The following is a 27,146-nucleotide window of genomic DNA, read 5'->3' on the forward strand; positions in this document are numbered from 1 at the left end:
GTTCCCTTGCATCTCCACATGTCTGCAATAGGGAAGTCCATTCAGTTTTCTTTCTTTTTTCAAATGTAAGACCTGAGCTCTCCCACTTTATTTCTTCATTATAAGGCCACAGTTATTCATGTTTGTCACCTGTGGTATCCCTTCTCGTTGCTGAGATCAGCTGCCCAGAGGTAATGGGTGAAAAATTAGTAAGACAATATTAGATCATACCTGTACTAAGGTGTTGCTCATTTAATATTTACTAAATTCTGGTGGTTAGCAATTTGTCCATCAGTGGTACATCAGGGGTGTTGCTTTGAGTAATGGTGGCTAGGGATGCTAATAAAGATCCTCTTTTACCAGTCAGGGCTCCATGCCTTTGTTTCAGCTGGGCCTCACCTCAAGGATCTAAATTAATTAGAGGTCTTGAATGAAAAGAGCTGAGATTTTAGGCCAGTATAGGTGTTCCCTGAAAGTACAGGAAAGTGATTTTTATAATTCTGAGAACTGTTACAGAGGTGGAACTGACTGACTGAAATTCCTGATTCATGACAAATTTTCCAAGCATAATTTCCCAGGAGTGAGGAAAGATTTGGGAGAATATTGATAAGCTGTTGTAATGACTCCTGAGAGCCCTGTGAACCTGTGATGGTAGCATTGCTAGGACAGTGTCATGAGATCTTTATGCTCGGCTTGCACATTTTACAGTTCTGCTCCAGATTCACTGTAGGTGAAGGGAGTCTAACTCATCCGGCCCTGTGGACCACATGAGGGTCTCTGGGCCAGTCTGCAGGCCAGGTTGGGCTATGCTGGAGCCAGCATGTAGGGCGAGTCAGGCAGGGTGCAGCACAGAGTGCACACTCCATATCAACTCCATCTGCTGTGTGTAGTGCTGGGTCCAGCCTGCATGTCAGGCTGGCTTCGTATGCCACATGTAGGTTCAGTCCAGGACCCACAGACAGGATCATATGGCTCCAGGGACCAGATCCAGCCTGTGAGCCATATGTTTGACACCACTGCTGTAGGGAGAAGTCACATCTCTGTGACAGCCTCCTCTCTCTTTTCCTCCCTGTAGAGTAGATTTCCTGTAAGGAGAATGGGGTCATGGGAAATGATAGGTTTGCTCCTTGGAGCATTGCCAAGTACCTAATTGAGCTAGTGTAGGAAAGACTGAAGCTGGAGCGTTACCAGATCTCTGATTCATGCCCTTTTCCTTTTGGTAGCACTGCTGGAATTGGCACAGGAACAGAATATAGGGTTTTTATTGGAAATGATCAATGCATATGGGCACAAACACAATCCCAAACTCAGGCTAACTTGAATTTCCCAGATGGAAAAAGCTATAATAAGTCTGTAAAAAGTACCTAGCAGGAACACTAACAGGCTGAGAATGGGTGGAGGCAGAGTCCCAAGAGTACCCTAAGGAGGGGCAGGATATAAGAAGCAGCTCCAGAAGAAGGTGAAGGTGTGGTAGGATGATGTTAGAGAGAATAAGTGCTTCATTTTACCACTGTAAGGAGCTACTGGTGTTTTCTGATTTGTGCTGTGAGAAAAATGGGCACTTCTTAGATGGCAGAAAGGTTTGCACAGACCCTGAAGAGAAGTTTGTGGCCCAGGAATGGGGAGACTGGGTCAGATTGCTTTTCTCAGGATTTTGATTTCTCTCGGACTCAGCCCTGGAAGGGTTGGAGTTCTGATCTGGCTGGGAAGCAAGGGAAATCGAGGAAGCAGATGTGTTGCTATGACAATGAGGTAAGCAACTGGACACAGGACTGATTTTCGTTTCCTTTTTAGTCACATTTAAAGAAAACAAATGCAAAATGCTCCTTAAAATCTAAGTCCACTACTCTGAGGAAGATTTTTCTTTTCTTTTTTTTAAGGAAAAAGAGATACACATTTACTTAGATTTCTGTTATACTTTTGTTTCTCTTGACTGTCTAATCTATGGAGGTGTTTGGGTGATACAGTAGTATGTGGGCACTTACTATGTGGCTGACTAAAAACAAGATGACCTTCTTCCATGGGTGCTGAGGGAATTGGCTGGTGTCATTGTGGAGCCATTGGCACGGCTGTTCGAGGACTCCTGGTGCTCGGGCCAAGTCCCTGAGGACTGGAAAAGGGCCAATGTGGTCCCTATTTTCAAGAAGGGGAGGAAGGAAGAGCCTGGCAACTACAGGCCAGTCAGCCTCACTTCTATCCTGGGGAAGGTCATTGAAAAAATTATCAAGGGCCACATTTGTGAGAGCCCTGCAGGGGAAGTGATGTTGAGGGGTAACCAGCATGGGTTCATGCCAGGCCGATCCTGCTTAACTAACCTGGTCTCTTTCTATGACCAGGTAACAAAGCTTAGATGGGAAGGAGGAAGTTGATGTTGTCTTCTTGGACTTCCAGAAAGCCTTCGACACAGTGTCCCACCCAATTCTGGTGGGCAAGCTGAGGGGCTGCGGCATTGACGAATGCACGGTCACATGGGTGGCAAACTGGCTCCAGGGGCGCACCCAGAGGGTGGTGGTGGACAGGTCGATGTCGACCTGGGAGGGTGCGGGCAGCGGAGTCCCCCAGGGCTCGGTCCTTGGGCCAGTGCTGTTCAACATCTTCATTAGCGACCTGGACGAGGGTGTGGAGAGGGGTAAAGTGAATACACGGGCAGGCAGGGACTGCATCCAGGCAGACTTGTGGGCAGATCTGAACAGGATGCGGTTCAACAAGGACAAGTGCAGGGTGCTGCACCTGGGGAGAGGGAACCAGAATTATGGTTATAGGTTAGGGGCTGACCCTCTCAGCAGCACAGAGGCAGAGAGGGATCATGGAGTCAGGATTGACTACAGGATGAATATGAGTCACCAATGTGACGAAGCAATAGGCAGAGCCAACCGCACCCTATCATACATCCACAGGGGCATCACTAACAGGTCCAGAGAGGTCTTGCTCCCCCTCAATGTGGCGCTGGTCAGGCCGCAGCTGGAGTACTGTGTCCGGTTCTGGGCGCCGCACTTCAAGAAGGACATGGAGACCCTGGAGAGGGTCCAGAGGAGGCCACTCGTATGGCTGAGGGCCTTTGTGGCCAGCCCTGTGAGGAGAGGCTGAGGGACCTGAATCTCTTCAGTCGCCACAAGAGGAGACTGAGGGGGGATCTTGTGGCTGCCTACAACCTTATCAGGGGCCACCAGGAGGGACTTGGGAAAGTCTGTTCACCAGGGCCCCCCTTGGAGTCCCCAGGAACAATGGCCACAAGCTGAGGGAGGGTAGGTTTAGGTTAAATGTTAGGAAGAACTACTTCACTGTAAGGGTGGCCAGAGCCTGGAACAGGCTCCCCAGAGAGGTGGTGCTCTCACCTTCCCTGGAAATCTTCAAGAGGAGACTGGATAGGCACCTGGCTGGGGTCTTATGACCCCTCCCACCCCCAGTGCTCCTTCCTGCCCATGGCGGGGGGTCGGACTTGATGATCTGTCCCGGTCCCTTCCCACTCATGGATTCTATGAAAGATATTGGAATCAATTATTCACAGAGTGAAACTCAAGAATTTTCACAGCCCCGACTACTACCATACTTTGCTCCTGTCACCCCAATGTCCATTCTTCCTATCATTGGGATGCTTCGGGGCTTTCTTTTCTTTACCAAACACCTGAATTGTCTCTAGATTTAGCAGGATCTCATACAGACTAGGAAGATTTTCATAGTCTTGTCCAGTTCAGGCAAGGAGACCCATGAAGATCAGCTTTAAAGAGGCGGTCTGAGGAAAATTTTGCCTAACAAATCAGGAATTCAGAAAAAGAGAGGACTGTAACAATATGCAGACTGCAAGCCCGGTCATACTTTGGTCCTAGTTTTCCAAATGTCTGTTGATTTGTGTGGGAAAAATCAGGTTTGTTTAACATTGTAATAGAAATGTTGAGGCTAAGAGCAGCTTGTCAAAGCAAGGCTGTGCAATAGCACTAGTTCTAGCCCACTGCCAAAAATGGGAAAGTTTCTGTAAAATCTTTTCAGTATACAGGTTGCCAAGGCTTGCTGGGCAGAAAGCTGTAGAGGTCTACTATAGATTCATCTTATGGCAATTGAATTTATTACATGGCTATTAGGAGGGATATACTCAAGGAAATTCTTCATACTCAGGAATAAATCTTGTCTGTCTTGAGCCATGGATTAAACATAATTTCAGTAGCAGGTAGTGAGAGAAGGAATAACTATTAGTTGAAGCTGCTAGACATGAAGGTCTGATTCTGCAGCACTGGAGTCAGTGTGAGTCCTCCAGAAACAAGTCAGGACACAAGAGAGGTGGAAATGGGAGTCTTGACAAACAAAGTTTGGGACATGAGTACCAGTTTCAAATGCATGGGGTATGAGGTAGGTGTTCAGTACATAAACATGGAATCTAAAGTCTTCCTAAGCTGAATTATCCACTGGAATAGCAGGTTTAAGCCAGGCCAACATATTAAGGAATAGTGTACCCAGCTATGTTTGACTGTTCAGAGTCTCCATTTATAGCTGCATCACCTGAGGGGCACTTTTCAGTATAAGCCCAGAGCAGGGCATTGCCCCACTACCCTGGCTGACAAGCATGTCAGGATGCCCAACTTGAGAAGAAGATCCAAGACACAAGATATCCCAAGCATGCCCTGCCCAGTGACAGGGCATGTTTTACAGCCTCCCTCCCAGGACACACTGAGGATGCGGTGTGGACGTACCCAAAAAATTAACATTTAGGTTTTGAGGTTTCAGAAATTCAGGTATTGATTCAGAGTTTTTGAATCAGCCCTTTATAAAGATCTGTCTTGGTCTGGATTTTGGTCTGGGCCCAAACCAAGAATCGTTTCACCATCCTTTCATTAATAACCCGTGTGCAAATGATTTTCCTTAAGTTCAGTGTAGTGAAGCCCTAACTTGGTCTCAATTTCTCTATATCCATTTTCCAACAAAGTTTAAAAAGTAGCTGAAATTGTTTTAAGCTCCATCCATCTGGGCCTTAGTTGCATATATTACTTGTTTAGAAAAATTTTGCCTGTAAGAGCATATTTATGAGCATGTTATTCTTACACATTGCCTACTTTAATCTTAGCATTCAGCTGTTAGGGATCAAAGTTAATGATGACTTAGCTACAGTTCCTGAAGGAATTTAGACAATGCAAACAAATGATGCTAAAGGCCCAAACTTTTTTCCCCATATTTCATGCTGTTTTTTCTCTAGAACATATTAACCTTTGTAACACTTCATGAGCATGTGTTTATAGTAGCTACAGACCAAGAAAACAATTCCAACATTTTGTTATGGTCTCTTAAACCAAGTTTCATCATGTAAGATTGGAATTTGGTACAGTTTATGGAAGACTTTAAATTGAATCTGTTTTAATGCCATGCTTTATAGCTGTTTTGCTGGCTTTTGATTCTGTCTTTATCTGTGCATTAGATGCTTAAGTTGTCTTCCAAGATAGCTAGTCTTATTCCATATTTTCTAATAACATGATGTCCCTGGGTGCTTTGTTTTCAGGTCTTTAAAGTATTATTTACCATGGATGCATAGGAAAATAAAATAGATTCCAGATTCATTATGCCTTATATAGTACTCTGTGAATTTTTCCCTATTGCAATCCACATAGAGAAGTTTGTTTATTCTACCAAACTTCAAATTATTTAAATTGAAACATTTTGTGTTTCCTTTTATGGTTGTGGAAGAGAGGTGAGATCTAGGGGTGCGGGTCCATTTCACAATGTCAATGAGCAAGCAGCAAAGATGACACAGGCAAGGGTGAAAGCCACAGACGGTTGTACACGAAGCAGCATTTCATAAGAAAAAGTACAGTATCTAACACAAAGAACCACATGGAACAACATAACAGAAGCTGGAATGCTTGAAATTTTGCCGGGCTAAATTGTTACAGCACTTACTTGGATGCGTAAAGGAAGAAAAAGTGAAGGGAACATGCCCAGATTATGTCTCTTTCTGTGGTAAAGAGAAGATGGATTCATTAATTTTACTCCCCACTGTGACTGAGGGGTGGGAGGAATTTGGACTCTACCCTTCCAACTCATTTGACAGAGTATGTGGCAAGGCACACAGAGGTCCATGGAAAGTGAAGTAATGCATTCCTCCCCCAGACCCAGGAGAAAGCATGGGTGAGTTCATGACTCTCACAATTCATTCTCTGACCCATGCATGCAGTGCAGCTACACTCTGCTCCTTACTGTAAATGTAGAATCTAGCCCACAATGATTGATAATGGCTGTTACTTTTTCCAGTGGCTACATCACAGGCCTGCAAATGGGAATTCTGAACTTTGTACTTGGATCTGCAACTCAGTTGTTGCCCCATCTAGGGTAACTCACTTAATTGCTCCGACCCTCCAGGTATGTGAAGGAGGGATAAACATCTACCTCTAAAGAAGACTGTAAAGATAAGGATAACATGATATAAAGCACTTTGAGACCTTCAGGTAAAATGTACTATAAACATACATTATGATAGTTACCAAGGTTGCCAATCCAAAACAAATTTCTACTCACAATCTCCCAAGTTTTTTTACTGACAACCAAACTTTTCTACTGACACATGTCCATAAAAACGTGTTTTACTTAATGTAAATGTAACTCTCTGTCAGGCCCTGGATGTGGGCTGGGTTCAAATTTAAAGAACATCTATCATATTAAAAAATAACTTGGTTGTCTGTAAAAAGTTTGCAGATTATTAGTAAAAAACATTTTCTTGGGTTGGTAATCCTGCTTGATGGCAGCAATGGTTTTATACCATGCTTCTTCCATCCCAGAGGTTCCCTACTCTCCCTAAAACCCTGAAACCCCCAACTGCACCCCACACATGGTGTCCCCCAGCCCACCTTCCAGCCTTCCCCCTACCAGCCCTACCCCCCTGTCCCAGCACAGAACCCCAAAGAAGGACTGCTGTCTGCCTACCTGTGACTCAACAATGTTACAGGTGGGTGACAGAACACAGTAGCAGCAGCAGCACATGGGTGGGAGGGGAAAAGGGACTAGAGAGCCCTGAGAGAGTGCTCTGTGCAGGGTACTGTGCTCCCATTCAGATGTCAGGTGGCACTGTTCTACTCTGACTGTCCTTCAGTACTTGCTTTCAGCTTTTCTGAAGAGGGATCTTCAATCAAGCTCCCAGTTGCTTAATTTTCTATGGACAGCTCAATATTTTTATGGTCTTTATGGACAGGCATTTTTAGCCTTGTTTCTTATGCACTGTACTGTTCATACATTTGTGTCTGTTTGGCAACTCTGATAGTTAACATTATAAATATCAGAAGAGTTTTTGAACCCAACTTAATCAAGTGTGCATGCATGTGTGTGTGTGGTCACAGATATTTTAAAGAAATATTCTGTTTGGTGTTCCTGAATCTGCATGCCCCAAAGTGGACCAAATCTACCAGATTATGACATGGAACCAGGTGACAGCTGGTACTTTTGTATGATGTACATCACTACAAACACAAAGCTCTTTTTTGGGTTATCTCCAGGTCCTGTCTCTTAAATACTTGATGGTAGGCAGAGCTTAATATAGATCTCTCCCTGCCCTAAGGGTAAACAGCAAGTTCTCCTTCCTTAGCAGATCTTTTCTTCCATTGCACTAGACATTACTGGTGATGTGATTTCACCAGATATGTCTACTCTTCAGGCACTCTAAACTGTTTAGTTTGGCTACTGATAACAATGTAGAGAAAAGTAGTTATCCATGTTAATCTAAGTTAGGCAGAAGTTAGGACAGAGGTGCACCCTGTCAAGAGTTTTCTTCATCAGATGCTTTCAGAAAGTAAATACATCTCTGATTCATTTACTCCTTAATAACAATGTAGTTGCAGTAACCCACAGCTCGATAAGAAATAGGTCTGTGCGAAACAGTATGATTCTGCTGCGATTTCCATTTTGACGTTTCAATGGACCAGTGTTTCATGTTGAGTTTTTGTTTCGTTTCATTTTGAAAGCACTGTTCCATTTAATTTTGTTGATGCTGTTTCCATGTTTCATCCAGCAGGCAGCTCCAGAGGCTTGCACCACCAGAGGGCTGTGGGGCGGCACCAGACTCCTCCTGGAGGTGCAGGCCCCCAATCTGTCTGCTGGATGACAGGAGGCTGCTGCAGCAGCACCAATTTTCCTGGTGCCAGCTGTGGGCTGGATTTATCTTGTGAAAATATTTGCACATCTAACAGTGCTAATACCAAATAGCATCCTGTGGCACCTTTGGAAGGATGTTGTGGCACACTAGTTGAGAATCACTGACTTAAAGCTAGATATATATACATACATATCACACACACACATGAGCGTGTGTGCGTGTGTGTGTATTAAGGTTGCACTGATAAAAAATTTTTGGGCCAATACCGATGGCCAGTTATTAATGAGCCATATTGGCCAATACTGATCTGATTGCTGATGTACAGCCCGGCAGCTTGGAAAGTAGCATCCAGCTGGTAGGTCTGTTCGGGGTGGAAGGGGTGGGGGAAAGGAAGGGGCATGCGGGGGTGGAGGGGCAGATTGAGGCCCCTACAGTGAGGGAGGAAGTGGGGCTAGGGCAAGAGCTGGAGCAAGCACTGCCCAGCTGGGGCAAGGCAGGGCATGGGGCAGAGTTGCAAGAGGCTCATCCAGGGAGGCACAGGGAGAGAGGGAAGATCCCACTGCTACAGACACCCCTGGGGGTGTCTTGGGGGTGCGTGTGCCTCCTAGAACTGAGTGAGGGTCAAGAATGGGCTGCCATTGCAGGCTGGGCCCAGGGATGGTGCCAAGTTCTTCCCAATGCTGTACTGGGCTGCACTCGGGGTGGGTGGCAATGGCACTGGGGTGGGGGGAAACTACAGGGGGCTACAGCCATCCCAAAATTCACCGTATCCCCCCTTCACAATGCCGCCACTCCGAGCACAACCCCAGCCCAACTCTCTGCTGGAAAGAGCCTGGCACCACCCCTAGCCCCAGTCCATAGTGGCAGCCCACCCTCACCCCACGCACAGATCCAGGGGGCACATGACCCCCCCATGGCTCCTCCAGGGATGCACATAGCAGCAGGCTCTACACTCCCCTCCCCACGCCCTCCTGAAAAGCTGCTTGCGGCTCCTTCCCACATCCTACCCAGGCTGGGCAGTGTCTGCCCCAACCCCAGCCCTAGCCCCACTCCCTACCTCACCACAGCGGCCTCTGCACCCGCCATGCTGCTTCCCTTCCCCCGGCCTTTTCCCCCCAACAGACTTACCAGCTGGATGCTGCTCTCCAAGCTGCTGGGCTGGCTGCATGCATGCTATGGCTACATGTATGCACACAGCATTTATGAGCAACATCATCAGTCACATCAGCCAAAAAAAGCCAATTGCCAATAACATCAATTTTCCTTTTATCAGTGCTGATACGATATGGACCAATGCACTGGTGCACCTTTTATATATATATATATATATCTTAGCTACAGTCACCGTGACTTCATTGTAAACATACTGACCATTAGTCATGCTTGTGTCTCTGTTTACAATTCAGTTGTTTGGTTTTGTCTCATCTTATTTCTGTTCCTCCCTCTGCTTTTCTTTTTTCTATCTAGTTCTTTTGCAGTCATTTAACATGCTGCTAAATGGTCCTTAATAAACCCAGGAATAGTTGAATGTATCCAAGAAGTTGAAGGCTACCATTCAAAAGGTTCACAGAAACCAGAGCAGTTCGCTGAACTGAATCCAGTAGAGCCCTACAACAAAATTAAATGATTGACAGGCAGCCTAGAATCATAGAATCAATGAGTGGGAAGGGACCTGGACAGATCATCGAGTCCGACCCCCTGCCACGGGCAGGAAGAAGTACTGGGGTTGGCAGAGGTCGTAAGACCCCAGCCAGGTGCCTATCCAGTCTCCTTTTGAAGATTTCCAGGGAAGGTGGGAGCACCAGTCACCCTTACAGTGAAGTAGTTCTTCCTAATATCTAACCTAAACCTACCCCCCTCAGCTTGTGGCCATTGTTCCTGGTGACCCCAAGGGGGGCCCTGGTGAACAGACTTTCCTGAGTCTCTGCTGGTGGCCCCTGATAAGGTTGTAGGCAGCCACAAGATCCCCCCTCAGTCTCCTTTTGTGGTGACTGAAGAGATTCAGGTCCTTCAGCCCCTCCTCACAGGGCTGGCCACAGAGGCCCTCAACCATACGAGTGGCCTCCTCTGGACCCTCTCCAGGGTCTCCATGTCCTTCTTGAAGTGCGGCGTCCAGAACCGGACACAGTACTCCAGCTGCGGCCTGACCAGCGCCGCATAGAGGGGCAGCAAGACCTCTCTGGACCTGTTAGTGATGCCCCTGTTGATGCATGACAGGGTGCGGTTGGCTCTGCCTATTGCTTCGTCACATTGGTGACTCATATTCATCCTGGAGTCAATCCTGACTCCAAAATCCCTCTCTGCCTCTGTGCTGTTGAGAGGGTCAGCCCCTAACCTACAACCATAATACTGGTCCCCTCTCCCCAGGTGCAGCACCCTGCACTTGTCCTTGTTGAACCGCATCCTGTTCAGATCTGCCCACTTCTCCAACCTATCCAGGTCTGCCTGGATGCGGTCCCTGCCTGCCCGTGTATTCACTTTACCCCACAGCTTGGTGTCATCAGCGAACTTGAACAGGGTGCTCTCCACACCCTCGTCCAGGTCGCTAATGAAGACGTTGAACAGCACCGGCCCAAGGACCGAGCCCTGGGGGACTCCGCTGCCCACACCCTCCCAGGTCGACATCGACCCGTCCACCACCAGAGATTAGCAAGAGAGCTTTCTCTTCACTCTGTTCAGATGCCCATCTCTCCTACTCTTTCTGTCATGAAACGTTTTAATTCAAAAAAAGCATCTAACTAAATTATGATTACTATATATCCCTGATGCCATTTCATTTAACTGCCACAGCACTTGCTTCAATGATCCACTATTCAGGTGGATTGTTGATACCCAGTGAAGAGATGAGATGAGAAGGAAGTTTTGTTGCCACTCTGACTGTCTCCTCTCCTCTTACAACTGACACCTGAGCCATCCTTTGAGAAGCGTTTTCCTATTTCTTACTTGATTCCTTCTTTAAAATGTCTTCCTTTCCTTTGATTTTCTTTCAAGGTTTTAAAAATTTCTTTATGTGTTTCCCAAAGGCTTCCTTCCTTTCCTCTTCCCCATTGTGAACAAGGAACAGATAATGCATATAAAAAATTAAATAAATAATCCAGACTGACAGGAAAAACTTGGCTATTTTTGAACTTCCTTTCTCTCAGTTTCATTTCTATTTCTTTCAGCATCCTGTTGCTTCTGATATGGGATTGTGTTTGAGCCCTTGTAAGCAAAGGCCAAAGCCTGTGGGGTCCTGTGTAATGCCAATTGCGCTAAACTCACATGAAACACCTTGTAAAATTGGGCCTTAGCTGGATAAGACTGAGCTTTCTATCTTCTTGACTAATTAAGGAACTTTCCTTGGGGGGAAAGAGTAAGTTTTTTGTTGTTAAAACCAAAGAAAATACCTTAGTTATCCAAGAAAAATAAATAAGAGCTGATTTTGTATAACTCAAGTGCCTTGCTCAAATCAGGTGGTACCTAAAAGACTCTCTGTTAAATGCACCAGTCTCATGAGTTCACCCCAGTGTGTATGCCAAGCTGCCAGAACTCATACATTGATAACATCAAAAAGTATCAGATGCTAATCACAAATGCAAAATACATCATTTCACTGCGCATTTCATAGGCTTTGTACAACACTAGAACACATAGCCTTTTTGATTCTTTGTGCCTTCATTTTCTTGAAATTATTCTCTAGATATAACTGTCATGGCTAACTCAGCTCATAGCTCATATTCAGGTTTTTTTTCCTTGTTTCTTTGCATTTGGAACCTCTATTAATAAACAACTGCTTCCTTTCATCTCCCAATGGGACTGAGTGACAGCCTGAGGGAAAAGGAGAGAAAAAATAATCTTTCCTCTTTCTCTTTGAGCTGGAAAGAAAAGACTTTTTTGCAAACCCTGCAGGACCAAGCTCAGATAAGGCTAAGCCTATCTACATGCCACTATCAGTTTTAGCAGAGATGATATGGAGAGTGACAGCACTGTACCAGACACAGGTGACTTTTTAAGAGTAGGCTGGGAAAGGGACAGAAACCAGTGAATCTGGCATTGCTCCCCCACCAAGACTGGAACTGCTCCATGGATGCACCCTTGCAGCTTCTCACACGTAGAGGCCCTAGCACATAGCATCCCTACCCCCAGCAGCTAAACGTGACTCACAGAGAAGGTATCTATCTACTTTTCATAGGAAAGGAGGATTCTGCCTTCTTTTCTCTGTGTAATTTAGCAAGAAGACTGTTAAGATTGAAGTCTGTCTCCCTTTTTTCTGAAACAGACTGTGACTGATGGGAGAGCAGGCTGAGCCTCATCCACTTCTTCATGAAGTCAATGGGAGCTTTTCTGTTAGTTCCAGTTCAGGCAATACAAGGCCCTTTGTTATTTTTTGTTAATGCTTCATTAACTCCAATGATTGATAGATGCACTTTTGTTAAAGCTTCTTCCCCCAGGATCTTCAGTAAAAGACTGCTAGAACTGTCTGCCCCTAGTTTGGCCTCCCCCATGGGAGATGGTCAGTGGAAACCAGGTGTTTGTAAGGTTAACATGTAAACATGAGCCAAATACATTAAAACTGTATGAACAGGTCTTATTTTATGACATGTAAAGGCACAAGACCACTATTTTCATTCCTTCTGTGAAGAACATTTTGCATAACTTTTTGCGAAGCAATCCTTTTTTAAACCAGTGTCACAGAATCAGTGTGATTTGATTTTCACTTCAGCACAAAGATGATGCACTGAAAAAGTAGTATTCTGAAAGAAGATGGCTAAAATGTATGACTAAAACTTAGGAAAGGGCAATTTTTCTGCAAATACCTAAGTTCAGCAAAGGCTGTGAGCCATTCCTCAATGTCCTTATATTGAAAATATGCTTCTTGAGGCTTAATGACCAAAGCCTGTGGAAATAATTTTAGAGCCCACTGAAGAATATCAAAATGAAATATTAGGGATGAAATATCAGATCCCCCAGGATGGTGGTCTTGCTGTGGTAGAATATAGAGGTCTGAGGTTCACTTACTGAGCTCTCAGCACACTGGGGCTGAGTGCTGCTGCTACAGCATATTCTTCCTTGGGTAGCTGGTTCATTCTGCAGCAAGTTGGAGTGTAGCACCAAGTAGTTGCAGAGGAAATCATGCTCTGTCTTCCTTTTTCTGGAGAAAGTTTGCTGCACAATGTGGTCTTCCAGTCAGGAAAAAAAGAGTCTGGTGGGGAAAAAATCCCATGTACATTGTTTATGTACTTATTTATTTATTAAACGCACCCAGAAAAGGGATCTTAGGATAGGATAGAACAAAATAGAAAAATACATCAATTGATATTATAAAAAACTGAATTTCCCCAATTAATATTGGTGATAAAAGGCTAGGAACAACACTCTGAGCCCATCAATGTCACATCCATCCCATCTTTTGCATGATAAAAAAACATTTTTGCGTCTGGCTAGTTCCTTCCTCTTAAAATGCTTTCTCATTGCTAGGGGAAAAGTAGTTTCTTCTTAGATCTGTAGAATGGATCCCAAGTCTGTCTATTAGCATTGCAAGTCCAGATCTCCCCCCAGATATCAGTCAGCAGGAATTTTACAGATGGAAGGATGGAGAAATACATAAGCAGAAAGGAAATTTTTCTTTTACTATAGCTTTGATATAAATCACCGCAACAATGTGAAGCTTTCATGGGGCTGATGCTGTATATGGCAAAGCATGCCAAATGCATTTTACTGGAATGGTGAGGGGGAGGACCAGTCAAGGGCTCCCACTACTTTTCATAAGTGTCTTCTCCTGTCTTTTTGACATATATTTTATTTTTGTTGCGTTAATGCCATCACTTTTTCCCCTGCTTTTGCATTCTCTCTTCTTTGCATCTCCTCCAGCCTCTTCTTTGTACTTTTCCCTTCTTTATTAATTTTTTCCTCACTCAAATTGTAAATCTGCCCTTGTGGGTGTAGTGAGGTAAGTGGAATTGAGGAAAACAAATCAGGTTTCAAGATAAACTTAGATGGCAAAAACTAGAGACACAGAAATGCCAACCAGAGGCTGACTGCTGATAAATGGACAGGAGAACCTTGGCAAGTACTACTGGCCTCTCCCTAGGTATAAAAAAACTCTATTACTTACAGCTCTGCTTGTTGCTTCTCTTACTGCTAAGAAAGCACTGCTGTTGATGTTCATGGGAGTCCCTGGAGCTTGTTCTGTTATTTGTGTTCTTCCATAAAAGTACTTATGACAGAGTCATCCCTATAGGACCTGACCACTTTCAAACAGTGCAGAGCTTGGTGTGACTAATACCGGCCATGTGCAGTTCATTCTCTTCCCAAGGGGAAAGATTTTTGAGCAGTGTAATTTTGTTGTGATGAGGACTTTCAAGATTTAGATGTTTAATAGTTCATGAGTGTAGTATGTCTTTATTAATGAAGGAAGCATAAAAGCAACGTGCCTTTGTTACAGAGTGGCTTGGGGTGGAAAGAAAAGAATCCCATGTGCACCCTCCCCCTCACCTGTAAGGGGTCTGGAGACCTCTGGGGTGGCATGGGGCCCCAGGAACAGGGCTGCTCAGATCAGAGCTGGATCTCACTTCTGGCTACACTGGAGAGAATGGCCCGACTGGGAACCAGGCTCAGGGATGCTTGCTGGCACAAGCCAGACTCTCGTGTAGGGGCAGAGCCGGACAGGCACATCTCCTCTGATGATGAGTGGCAAGCTGGCTGCTGCAAGCACAGTTATTGAGCCTGCAGGGAGCATGACTTACAGCTCTGTGGCACAGCTGGGACCGGATTGCCAGTGGGGATCAGGTAGACTCCTTAAGAAGCCCCAGCAGTTGAACCACGGGGGAGCACAGAGAGCAGCATATCTGGCATCTTCAACCAGAGTCGGGCACATGTGAGACCTTATGCATGGTGAAGTGACTGTGACTATTCGATAAGGACTGAGGATCTGTGAAGCAATATCCACATGGAGGTTGAGGCAGGAGTGTAGGGGTTGGAGGAGCTCCCATTTTGGCTCCTAAGACCCAGTATCTGACACAGCCGGCAGTATCAGAGATGAGTAGCTCACATGGGTTCCCCCTCTTAAGCAGATGGGATAATCCCTAGAGGAAATATCACCTCCCTAATCTGTATTACACCAAAGACATGGTGGGTGAGATTTGTGAGGACCGGGATACCCTAATCTTCTGAGGGGTGAGAGCAGACAGTGACTGTGTTGTGCAGACTTAGCTACATATAACCACTGAGGCGTCTTCTCTTTAAAAAGACGGAAGTTGAAGATGGCTTGGTCACAGCCTTATGTTTGCAAAAGATGGCAGTGAGGAGCCTGGTCTTAAGCTTCCTGGGGTTGAGTTGCACAGTCTTGGGCCACCCCCAGAAAAGCTCTGTGTCCAATATAGGCAAATTGCACCTTGTGTTGGACAGCTCCATTCTGCCAGAGGAGCAGAGCTGCAGTTCACTGTCCCCATCCCAGTGCGTTAGTTGGCCTTCTAGATGCCCTGGGTCCAAGCCATTAAACACCATGAAGATAACGACCAAGACCTTAATCTTGATTTGGTTTTCTGTGGGAAGCCAGGTTAGAGAAAAGCAGATATGTTTGTGCTTGTGCCTCTGTTGCCATGGAGATATTCTTCAGTGTACTGTGTTAGCTGGAGTTTCCTAACTGCTGATAGCTTTATGCCCACATAGATTGCAATGCTGTAATACAGCTGGGAAGTGAAAAAAGTGTGTATCACTGAGAACAGGTCACTTATTCTCTAGGATGAGGCTGGATTTCCTAGCCAGCAAAGATGGTAGACAATATTATTCATGGGCAGCACTCCCAAGGGGACAATTTTCTTTGCTGCTCTGGCTGGGCTGATGGTTCCAGCATTGCTCAGCACTTTTCTAGTTCCTCAGTATTTTCACTGTAGCTGATGGTTCAGCACAACTGATAAGCATAGGATGGATTTTAGTATCTACAGGGTAAAGAATTTTAAAATCTGAAGCATTAAGTGGTCTAAGTTCATTTTCAAGAAACTTATTTGGATCTGTCTTTGCTTTCTGCATCTACCTGACATTTAACAATAAATTCTATTGGCTTTGCAGCAGCCGAGAGAGCGTTCTGGTTTGTGTCAGCTTTTATCTGCATCTTTTTTTCACCATACCACATTACATATGCTCAGTAATTCAATTCAGATTTGAAAGGAAATATATGAGAAATTAATTGGCAAGACGTCAGCAGCAATAAGCTTTGCTCTGAAAATTCCAAGGGGAAAGAATTAAGAAATCAGTCAACTGATGGAGTCATTGGCAACCAAAACACAGGCACACTTGCAAATTACCTCAACATATGTGAGTCTGTGGAGCAGGTCAGAGGACCAAAGAAAGTAGAATGGAAAAGATCTTAATTTTTTTTTCTGTAAAATGGCAAGATTTCTGACATCGTTATGTAAAGGTCCAAAATTGTACTAGGCACCTTATAGCACATAGAGCAAAACTCAGTTCTTGCCATGAAGAACTTGTAATCTTCAGTATTGTAACTACTGTACATTTCTTACCATGTTGTAAGAGCATATCTAATATTTGATCATTGTTCCAAGGATGCTAGACCAAGATTGTCTGGGTGCTAGCAGAGACCTCACAGAAAACTTCTTTCATGTCCCCAGCTAGGGTGTACTAGAGAAAAGTACAAGAAAGAAATAAAAATAGGTAGCAGGAATATGTTGAGGACAGCAGTGTGCATTGGCTCTGAAGATGTAATATGATCTCATCAGGACTTGATGCAAAGCCCATTCAAGTAAGTGGGAGTTTTTCCATTCATTTCAGTGGACTTTAGATTGGCCTCTAAATTGTAAAACTCCATCCTGTCTTGTGAGTATGATCTTCCTATCCTATGGGAAGCCAGAGCTCATCAGAGCCCCAGCCAATGCTCCCATGACTAGTAGCTAAGGAAGATATTGGTAATACATTGCTCATTCTCAGCAATCCTGAAGGAGTGAGTTTGGGACCAAGTCAGATCTCAGTCACATGCTATGATCAGCATTACATATTAGGGAGTAACTTGAAGAGACCATCAGTCTCCTGAGCTGCCCTGATCTGTACAGGCATGGTGGTTCATAAGGCAGGTGGTATAGTTATTCCCTCATCACCCTGCACAATCCAAAGCATGACTTTGCCTTACTTGGTAATATTGATTGATCCAGGTAAGACGTGATCACATTCCTTGAACTCTATGTAGCCAGGTATGGCAGTCATGAAGCAGAAACACTTTTAAATGAGACAGTCTGTTAGCACTAAAAGCCTCCAGAAACTCCCCAGCCACTGCAGTTATGAGGCTTAGTGGTAATTACACTGGGTGATTCACGTTGGCTTCAGAAGAGTCCCATGTCATCTGCACAAGGGAGTTTGTCCTTTTGCCTGGGTGTGGTCTGCCCATGATGTTTAGCTGGATGAAGCTCAGCCAGCTCTGTTTCCATAGTGTAATCCAACACATATAATTATGCATTTAGAGCTCTCTAAATACCCAGGCAGGCAGTTCTAAAAAGATACTTTTTATCTGTTTTAGTTCATGTATTAAGATTAAAACCACAGTCATTTACCTAATTGGCTGTAATGGCATAAAGACATGTTGGTAACTATCCCAATTCTGTGTATACCTACTGTACTACTGTACAGTAGGTACCCTGTGTGTACCTACTGTATCGCCTATACCCGTTCTGTGGGGACTGTCACAAAAGTGTTGAGACACATGTCCCTAAGCACTTACACTTCTTTTTTTACCATTCACCACTGACACACTGACTTTACAATCTGATGACATTTGAGAGCCATATACTCTCAAGAAGATTTCAAAGCATGTAGGGCTTTCTGTAAGATGGCTATCCTTCTACAAACATGGAGTTTACTAATGAATTCCAGCAGCACCTGATTTTCACAGCCGTGGGATTTCCCCCTAGCCATAGAATAGTCTCTCCCCATCCTTTACAGCCTGGTACACAGAGAGAGAGCGGAAGTCAGAGCTCTACCAGAAAAGGAAACAACACAAAAGGTCAAGCTGCTTTCTCCAGCTGCACAGGGCTATGACTCCTCCACTGAAGTGGTTGCAATGCCTGCCCGCTGCACACAAAATGGAGTCAACATTTTAACCCTGGGACATTCTGACTTTTTCAGCATCTATTAGGCCTGCCCTTGGCCAAACACAGTAGCTCAGAGCCAAACAAAACAAGGAGACAAATAATTGCTTATCAAGGGAGCAGGAAATGATGATATAAAGAGAAGACTCTTCAAGTAATTATGGCAGTATACTGTATTATGGTCCCTCATTTAGCTACAACGTTAGCAGAAGATTCTAACAGTAATACTGTTCTGTTGAGCCATTTCTAATTGCCCTTAATAGTTTACTGTTTGTTTTTTGTTAAAAGGGCTTAAAAATGAAGGAGCACTCATTTTCAGTGGCAGTAAAGATAAATGAACAACTGTGAAAAAGTAGCCTACTATTTTTGGTAAAGATGTTGTTGAGCTAGCTGAGCTCAGACCAAGAATCTTCTGGGATTCCCTGTGGTGATAAAGCTAGTAAATTTCCTCAGCGGAGAATATACCAAGTGTAGGCTCTTACGGCCTGTGGGATAGACCCAGTAGGACAGCCAGTAGGACAGCCTGAGCTCAAGTTTCTTGTCATTCAGACTCATTCTTGCATTGCAAGATTGGTATTACACTTGGAATGGGGACATTGGGAGATCTGTCATAGAGATTGGAGGCAAAGGAAGGGAAGAAGTATTTGAAAGGAACTATGCTTTCAAAGGCATGGGGTCTGTGGATCAGAGGAAACAATCAGTGACAAATAGAACTTGCCGGCAAAAGGACCCAGTCCTTTGATGGCATCCTCATTGGTGTTGAGTGTCCCCAGTAGAATATTAGAGAGGCTCTGCATTTGGCAGGATATGGTCCAGAGTGTTTTTTGTAAGCCACAATAAATGACTATAAAGTTGCTTTGCCCAGTAACAAAGGTCAGCATAATGGCTCATTGTCATTGCCATGTAGACCTTTCAGAAGTGCCCATCACAATGGTATCTAAATGCTGAAATCTGAACTGGGATTCTGCACCCGCTTTTCAGCATGAAATTCACTTCCTCCCAAAGATCATCCTGTCTGCTGGATTCAGATCTTGATGCAGCATTCTGAGGAGGGAGGGAGGGAAGGGAGAGTAGGAGAAGTAGTGATTATGGTATGAATTTAGGGTAGTGAGATGAGGAGAAGGATGACTGGTATTCTGCCTAACATCATCTGCTCTTGAATTTAAACTAGAAGAGTTATTCTTCATTACGACCTCATCTGCACTGCAGCCATAGTCTGTGGCACCAGTGCTGTGTGGGCAACAACACAGCTTTAGAAGAAAACATGCAGTAACTAAAGCAACATCACAGAAGCTGTTCACATTCACTTAAAGATGATCTGACAGCTCTGTCATACCCTGTGCTTGTGGTACATCTAAGAAGAGGCTCTTCTCTTCTTAAAAACAGCGTGAGGCTTTGGGTGTTACATCAGGATCCTTAGAGGCCCAGCTGGGACTGTCTCTATGAGTAAAGACAATGAATAGAAACTAGCTTAAAGTGGCTAAGCTATCCTGGAAGAGGATTAGAGATGGGTTTGCTGATTATAAGCCAGTATGGGATGCTCCAGAAACCAAAGAGTTGTTCTGCTTACATCTTGTTTGGGTTTATGTTGTCTGCTTTGAGTTTAGATCCTTAAGTATCATGAAGGGAGGGTAACCTGACTTTTGTTCTTTTGTTTGAGGAAGTTGAGAAGTGCAAAATAATGCAGCAAAAAGGGGTATTCTGAGAGTTATGGCATGCTACCTATGAACATGATCAGAAGCACAACTAGCAAAAGCCCTTTTTTGTTGGCATAGCTGGGTAGGGGTTTTGGTAGTAGAGTTGTTAGCCAGGGTGTGAGCTTACCCCTTATCCAGTGTAGCTAGGTTGGTAAAATTTGAAATGTAAGGGTGCTGTACTGGTACATAAAGACCTGGCCTAAAAGAAATGGGTCACATTCTTCACTTTTTTTATGCAGCCACTGTGTGTGAAGTGAGATGCAAAATGCTTCCACATAAGTGAGTGCTGACTTGTTTTATGCTACTCTACTGATTTAAGTGACTAGCCAAGATCACAGCAGACAAAAAAATATGTATCAAATTGTAAAGAGTTACTGAAGTTATAATCAGCAGGGCCACAGGAGGAGGACTTAGAAGTTTTAAGAACAGGGAAATACAATAGAGGAATAGTCTTGTTGGATATAATATAGAAGACAGGCAGGGTACCTGATGCAAGTAGTGCAAATGGACCTCTGGTTCTTCAAAAAGGAACACTCCAGGGATAAATTACTCTCTTTCAAAAGTAAATAAAATGTGAAAAGAAAGGAATAAGAATAGTATACACTTAGTATAACCACTTTAGAAAGCATCCTGAAGAAGTATAGATCTTTTGGATTCATCCTGTCAGTGATTTATATAAAATTGTAAGTTTAGTAGATGAAATTTCACTTGTTCTGAGTAAAGCTTTAATACCACATTGAAGTATATAGAGAGGTTGGGTCAAAAAGATACTGTATAAATATCCTGTGGATAAAAAATGGCTAATGAATTGTGAGTAATTACTAATGTTGTAACCTCAAAATAGGTTGAGCTCTCTTGTAGGCTCCAACAGAGACCAGTCTCAGACTTTGCAGTCTCCAGCTGACACATTGCGGGAGACAGCTAGACAATTATGATTAGTGCCCTGCATTTTCAGTTTTTATTTTCAAAAAAAATTCCAGGAATTTTTCAGGGTTTATCTTCCAAACATAAAAACTGTGTTGAAATCAGGATAAAAAGAACAAAAGACAAAAAATCAGTTTAAATCAGGAAAATTAATAATATGTTCCCATGGTGGTAAGGGAGGCAGGGACTGAGGTAAGGCTGGGACTAGTGAAGGGGGAGGGGTGCGGTGCAGCCCATCAGCCGCTCCAGGGGCTGTAGCAGGGAGCAAAGCAAGGGGGGGCTGTCAGTAGATGCACGATGCAGGGGTGTGTGGCTCTTCCTGTTATGTGCCCCCCAGGAGGGCTGTGGGCTTGGGAGCTGTGCCGGGTTCTTCCCAGAGGCATGTGCCCCTGGATCTGCACACAGGACAAGAGCAAGCTGCTGCTCATCCCATGCGCTGGGAAGAGCCCGGTGCAGCTGCCAGCCCCAGCCAGCAGTGGCAGCCTGCTCTTGTCCTATACGCAGATCCAGGGGCATGCAGCCCCTGGGAAGAGCCTGGTGCAGCCCCCGAGCCTGCATCTACTGACAGCTCCCCTCGCTTTGCTCCCTGCTGCTGCAGCCTTCGGAGCAGCCGACAGCCTGCACCGCAACCCCACCCTGCTGCAGCAGCCTACTGCCAGGTTGCCCTGGTGCTTGAGGGGAGGGGAGAGTGGCACTCAGCTGGATGTCAGGGAGGCAGTGGAAACCTGACCCCAATCCTAGCACTGGCCCCTCCTGGGGTCAGAGCCAGGAGCCCCGCAGGCCCATGTGGAGCAGCTGGGTGCAGTGCCCACTACAGAGTGGGGCCAAGCTCTTTTGCCTGCCCCCCCAGTAGGGCTTGCAGCTCCCAGTGCCCGGGGCAGGGTCACAGCCAGAGCCATCAGATGCAGCTGGGACCTGCCCGCCCCGGGAGTGATTCCTGCAACCTCTCCCACTCTGTCCAGGGTCAGAGTCGAGAGCCCCATGCCCCCAGGCAGTGGCTCCAGCAACGCTCCCCAGGCCTTTGCACGGCCACTGTCACTCCCCTTGCCTCCCGCTCCACGTGTGGCTGCCACCCCACCCCCCAATCACTTTTTACTGATTTACATTGAAAAGTTTAACTACCCAGACATCTCATGGCAGGAGCGCTCAGCCAAATCTGAGCGGTTGCAAAATTTTCTCTCGTGCATGGATGACCTCTATCTGATGCAGGAAGTCTATTGGCCGACGAGAGGTAAGGCACTGCTCGACCTCATACTGGCAATTGGGGATGATCTAATCAGCAACCTAATGATTGAAGGGAAGCTGGGTGACAGTGACATGAGGTGATCACCTTCACCATCTGCCGTAAAGCTGGCAAGTTGGTCAGTAATACAGAAGTCCTTGACTTCAGGAAAGCTGACTTTGATAAGCTAAGGAGGCTTATCAGAGAGGTAAAGGGTCACAATGTAAAGGGGAGTGGAGTTCAGGATGAGTGGTTGCTCCTCAAGGAAGCAATCCTGGATGCGCAAAGTCCAATCCGTCTCGGAGGAAAGGCAGCAAAAAGGCACAGCAGTCCCCTTTGCTCTCCAGGGAACCGGAGGACCTCCTGCATCTTAAAAGGAAGACCTACAAAGGATGGAGGACTGGAACCACCACAAGGAGGAATATTCTGCTCTGGTCTGGACCTGCAGAGAGCAAACCAGGACAGCCAAGACTGCGATGGAACTCCAGCTGGCTACAAATATCGAGGACAATAAAAAGTCCTTTTTTAGATACGTGGGGAGCCGGAGAAAAAGCAAAGGCAACATTGGACCTCTGCTAAACCAGATGGGACAACTGACAACTGATGCCCAGGAAAAAGCAAACTTGCTTAATGGGTACTTTGAGTCAGTTTTTCACCAGTCCCATGGGATGCCCATGCCCACTGTGGATCAGAGAGGCCCAGGTGAGGGAGACCCCTGCCCTCCATCAAAGCTGACCTCATGAGGGAACACCTTGACAGGCTGGATACCTTCAAGTCAGCCGGCCCTGACGGTTTACATCCAAGAGTACTCAAGGAGCTGGCAAGAATCATAGCCCAGCCCCTGGCACAGATCTTTGAGAGCTCCTGGCACTCTGGTGAAGTGCCCGAGGATGGAAAGAAGGCCAGCATAGTGCTTATCTTCAAGAAAGGGAGGAAAGTAGATCCAGCAAACTACAAGCCCATCAGCCTGACCTCTATCCTGGGGAAGGTCTTGGAAAAGATTATCAAAGAGGCCATTCTTAACAAACTAGCTGATTGCAATGTCCTGAGGGATACAGGTCACTCAAAGCTCTGTCCTAGGGCCTATACTGTTTACCTTCTCCATCAATGATGTGGACATTGGTGTCAGAAGTGGGCTGGCCAAGTTTGCCGATGACACCAAACTCTGGGGTAAAGCATCCACACCTGAGGACAGGAGGGTGATCCAGGCAGATCTTGACAGGCTCATGAAATAGGCAGATGAGAACCTGATGGTGTTCAACAGAAAAATTCAAGGTTCTCCACCTTGGGAGGAAAAACCTGCACCAAGCTTATAGGCTTGGCAGTGCTACACTGGTTAGCACTACAGATGAAAGGGACTTGGGAGTCATGATTGACTTCAAGATGAACATGAGCCTTCAGTGTGATGCTGTGGCTAGTAAAGTGAGCAAAACGCTGGCTTGCATCCAGAGATGCTTCTCAAGCAAATCCCAGGACATCATTCTCCCGTTGTACTCGGCCTTGGTGAGGCCACAGCTGGAGTGCTGCGTCCAGTTTTGGGCTCCACAATTCAAAAAGGATGTGGAGAAGCTTGAGAGGGTGCAGAAGAGAGCCATGCACATGATCAGAGGTCAGGAAAACAGACCTTATGATGAGAGGCTGAGAGCCATGCGGCTCTTTAGCCTGGAAAAGTGCAGGCTCAGGGATGATCTGGTGGCCATCTATACCTTTATCAGGGGTGCTCATCAGGATCTGGGGGAACGTCTGTTCACCAGAGCCCCCCAAGAGATGACAAGGTCAAATGGTCACAAACTCCACTGTGATCGGTTCAGGCTGGACATAAGGAAGAACTTATTTACTGTCCGAGGCCCCAGGGTTTGGAATAGATAGCTGCCAGAGGCAGTTCAAGCGCCTGCTTTGAACGTCTTCAAGACATATTTGGATGCTTGTCTTGCTGGGATCCTATGATCCCAGCAAACTTCCTGCCCCTGGGGCAGGGGGCTGGACTCGATGAACCTCCAGAGTCCCTTCCAGCCCTAATGTCTATGAAATCCAAGTCTATGAGATCTATGAGTGTAAATCAGTAAAAACCAAATAACATGAATAAAAAAATCCAGTAATTTACTGGTGAAATACAGTAAAAACTGAAAATGTGGAGCACTAATTATAACAGATTTCTCAGGCCCTCCTGGCATCCTGGCCAGTTGGTGTAAATTGAAACAAAAGTCTGGATTCAGCTGCTGCGGGAAGAGGCAGAGGCTGAGGCTGAGGCTGCTGCTACCTGCAGTGCCCAGGCTGGCTCCTGCTGAGCTGCAGCAGCTAGAAACGAGGGTGGGGGCAGGAGGGTTGGGCACCACTCCTCCTGCCTGGTGGCAGGGGGCCCAGGGCTAGAGCTGAGCAAGGGCAAGACTGGATGTCCACCCACTGCTGGCAGCCTTGTGCCTTACTGCTGTGACTGTTGCTGAGGCCTGGGCTGTGCATGGTGGCCCCATGCAGCTGGCAGCAGCAGTGGGGAGACCAGCTTCTAGCTGAGTCCAGCCTCTGCACACAGGGGATGGAGCCTGGCCACAGGTCTCCATGCTGTCCTACCCCAACCCACCCCACTATCAGGGCTCCTGGAAGTTGCAGGGGGGAGGGAATTGGGGGGTTGTGTGTGTGTGTGCATGCATGGGGTTGGGGGGGCATGCGCATGCAGATGGGTTTGTGGGGGTGGGTGCACATGTACACAGGGTTGAGGGTGGAGGTGACTGCATATGCATGTGATGTCTCCCAGATTCCCTTAACACGTATAGACCATATAATGGGGTTCTTCCTTCTTTCCTCTGAACCACTGTCTAACAGCTGTCGCAGGTTGCATTCTACCTCTCCATTGTCTGCTGTCTTGCCTTTTGGCATACAACATCTTGTAATGGGATACAAACCTTTAAGGTGAAAAGAGGTGATTTGCCAGACCAGTTACTCTCTTTCATGTGCCAGGAAAAGGCCCATTGTTTAAAAAAACATAAAACAGTCACGGGCAAAGGAAGACAGCTTGGGGGCTCAGCTAGTCTCTGGGTCAAGGAAGGTAATGGATATACAGGCCATTTTCCCTTCAAGGAACCAGGACCAGAAACCTTGTACAGTGGATAAGGAAGGCTCTGTTTTTTCTCAGCTAGCTTAGGTGGGTATGCTGTGTTATTAGATACCTGGGAAAGAAGTAATGAGATAGACCTGCATGTGACCTGTCTGCAAATCCTATAGGGAACCAAGGAAAGCTGGATAACTTGGATGCCTGAGTCAGGGGGAGGAGGTCTGCTGAGTGAAGCTGAGGAGTGAGACACAGGAGATAGATTATACGTAAGGGATTCTGTGTGTTGGACGGCAGTGCTAAATAGAGGATAGATGTTCCTAAAAGGAGAACTTGGAGAACTTTGGGGTCCTGAGAGAGAACCTAGAAGGGGTCCAGCAGACCAGAAGAACCTGTCTTGGTGAAATGTCCCAACTGGATCCTAGGAGAGGGAGAAGCTGGTTTCAGGGTCTGGAGTGTGAGTATGTTATTCCAGGAGACAAGAGAGAAATTAGGGCAAGATGCCTGCAGGAACATTCCAAGCCATAAGCTGGTCTTACTGTCAGGATATGGGACCCTTTCAAGAAAGGATGACTGCACCATTCAGCACCTTCCTTAGTTCGGTTATGTTTCAGCTCCAAAGAGGTACTGAAGGGAGGTCATGACTGTGGAAATCCCTGTTCCTGCTCCAAAACTGATTAGGAAGAGCAGCAGCAGTGTGTCATGGAGGTCCCACGATTAGGTTGATTTGACCATCAGAAGAGGAGGTGAGGAGCTTGGCCAGTAGAGTGCAATAACTGAACAAACATTGTATATACGCAATGGCTGTAAGGCCTGTGGAGAGCCCCCAAAAAACTAACAATGTTCAGATTGTTAGATACCCTTCCATAAAATACTGTGTCTTCTTAATTAAAATATTTTTCCCCCCCATTTAACATGAGGGAAAACCCTCCTCATATTAAAATTAAGTATGAGGCAGTGGCTGAAAGGCAGCTGCTGTGGTTCTGGCCCCTGCACTTCTCCTCCTCTACAGCCTTGGACCTGTGCTGCCACCTGTCTCCTGTCCCTGTGCCACTTCTCTTCTCCATCCCCTGCCCTACTGCACTCTTTCTTACTTTTGCTCTGGTGCTGGTAGGCTCCATCCCCACTGCAGCCTAGAGCTTGGAGCACGACCACAACCTGACCCTGTAGCAGCAGTTCTGGCTGTATGCTGCAGCTATGGGGCTGGGCTGGGCTGGAGCTGTATGCAGAGCTCCAGGATGCAGCAGGGTTGGAGCCTGCCCATGCTGGAGCAAAAGTATGGGAGAGGTACAGGTGAAGGTGCAAGTGCAGGTGGTGGGGGGGGGCGGGGAGACAGGGAAGAGGAAGACAGGGAGAAAGGATGTGGTAGGCAGAAGTAGCATGGAGTATGGAAGAGGAGAGGACAGGGGAAGTGGAGGTCAGGGACCTGAGGCTACTGGGGGACAGCACAAGGATGGTTGGGGTAGGGGGGCAGACAGCAAAATGCATGTCTCCCCCATGTTGTGCTCCATTACTTCCTCCCTCACAGCCTGCTCTACCACGTAGGACCCACGCACTACCCTTCTCATCACCTGCAGTGGTAGGAGGGACAAATCTAAGACAATCCTCCAATAATTAGATTTTATACATGGAAAATTATAACAAATGCATACATTTTCCATGAATAGAATCTAATTATTGGATGGTCATCTTAAATTCAGGGGACATTTTATATTCAGGTAAATATGGTAGTAAGGCCCAGATGACTGTAAAGTTCCTGCCAAGGACACTGATGATTCAGTTTGGAGCAAATTAAAGTGAGGATGCAGGCATGGGCTCTTTTGGGTTTGGGAGCTTAGACATGTTGAAGGGGATTTTTACTTTGGTTGAAAAAACTATGCTAATAAGGATGGGTATAAACAAGAATAAAGAGTCAAATCAGATAAATTGATCAAGTTGGTGGAAGGCTTTTGAGTCTTACAATCAGAGCTACAGGATATACTCAAGCAGTTGTAGGAGATGTACCAGAAATTCTGCCTCAACACTAGAGGCAGATATATGAAGAAATGGTGATCCCACCTGAGGAAGTATCATTTGCAAAATGCTACAAGTGGAAGAAATAAAGAGATACATTCAGTTAAGTAGGATCCTGATTCCT

Source organism: Crocodylus siamensis, chromosome 5 (assembly GCF_052110815.1).
Source record: "Crocodylus siamensis isolate JL-2025a chromosome 5, ASM5211081v1, whole genome shotgun sequence".
Classification (NCBI taxonomy): Eukaryota; Metazoa; Chordata; order Crocodylia; family Crocodylidae; genus Crocodylus; species Crocodylus siamensis.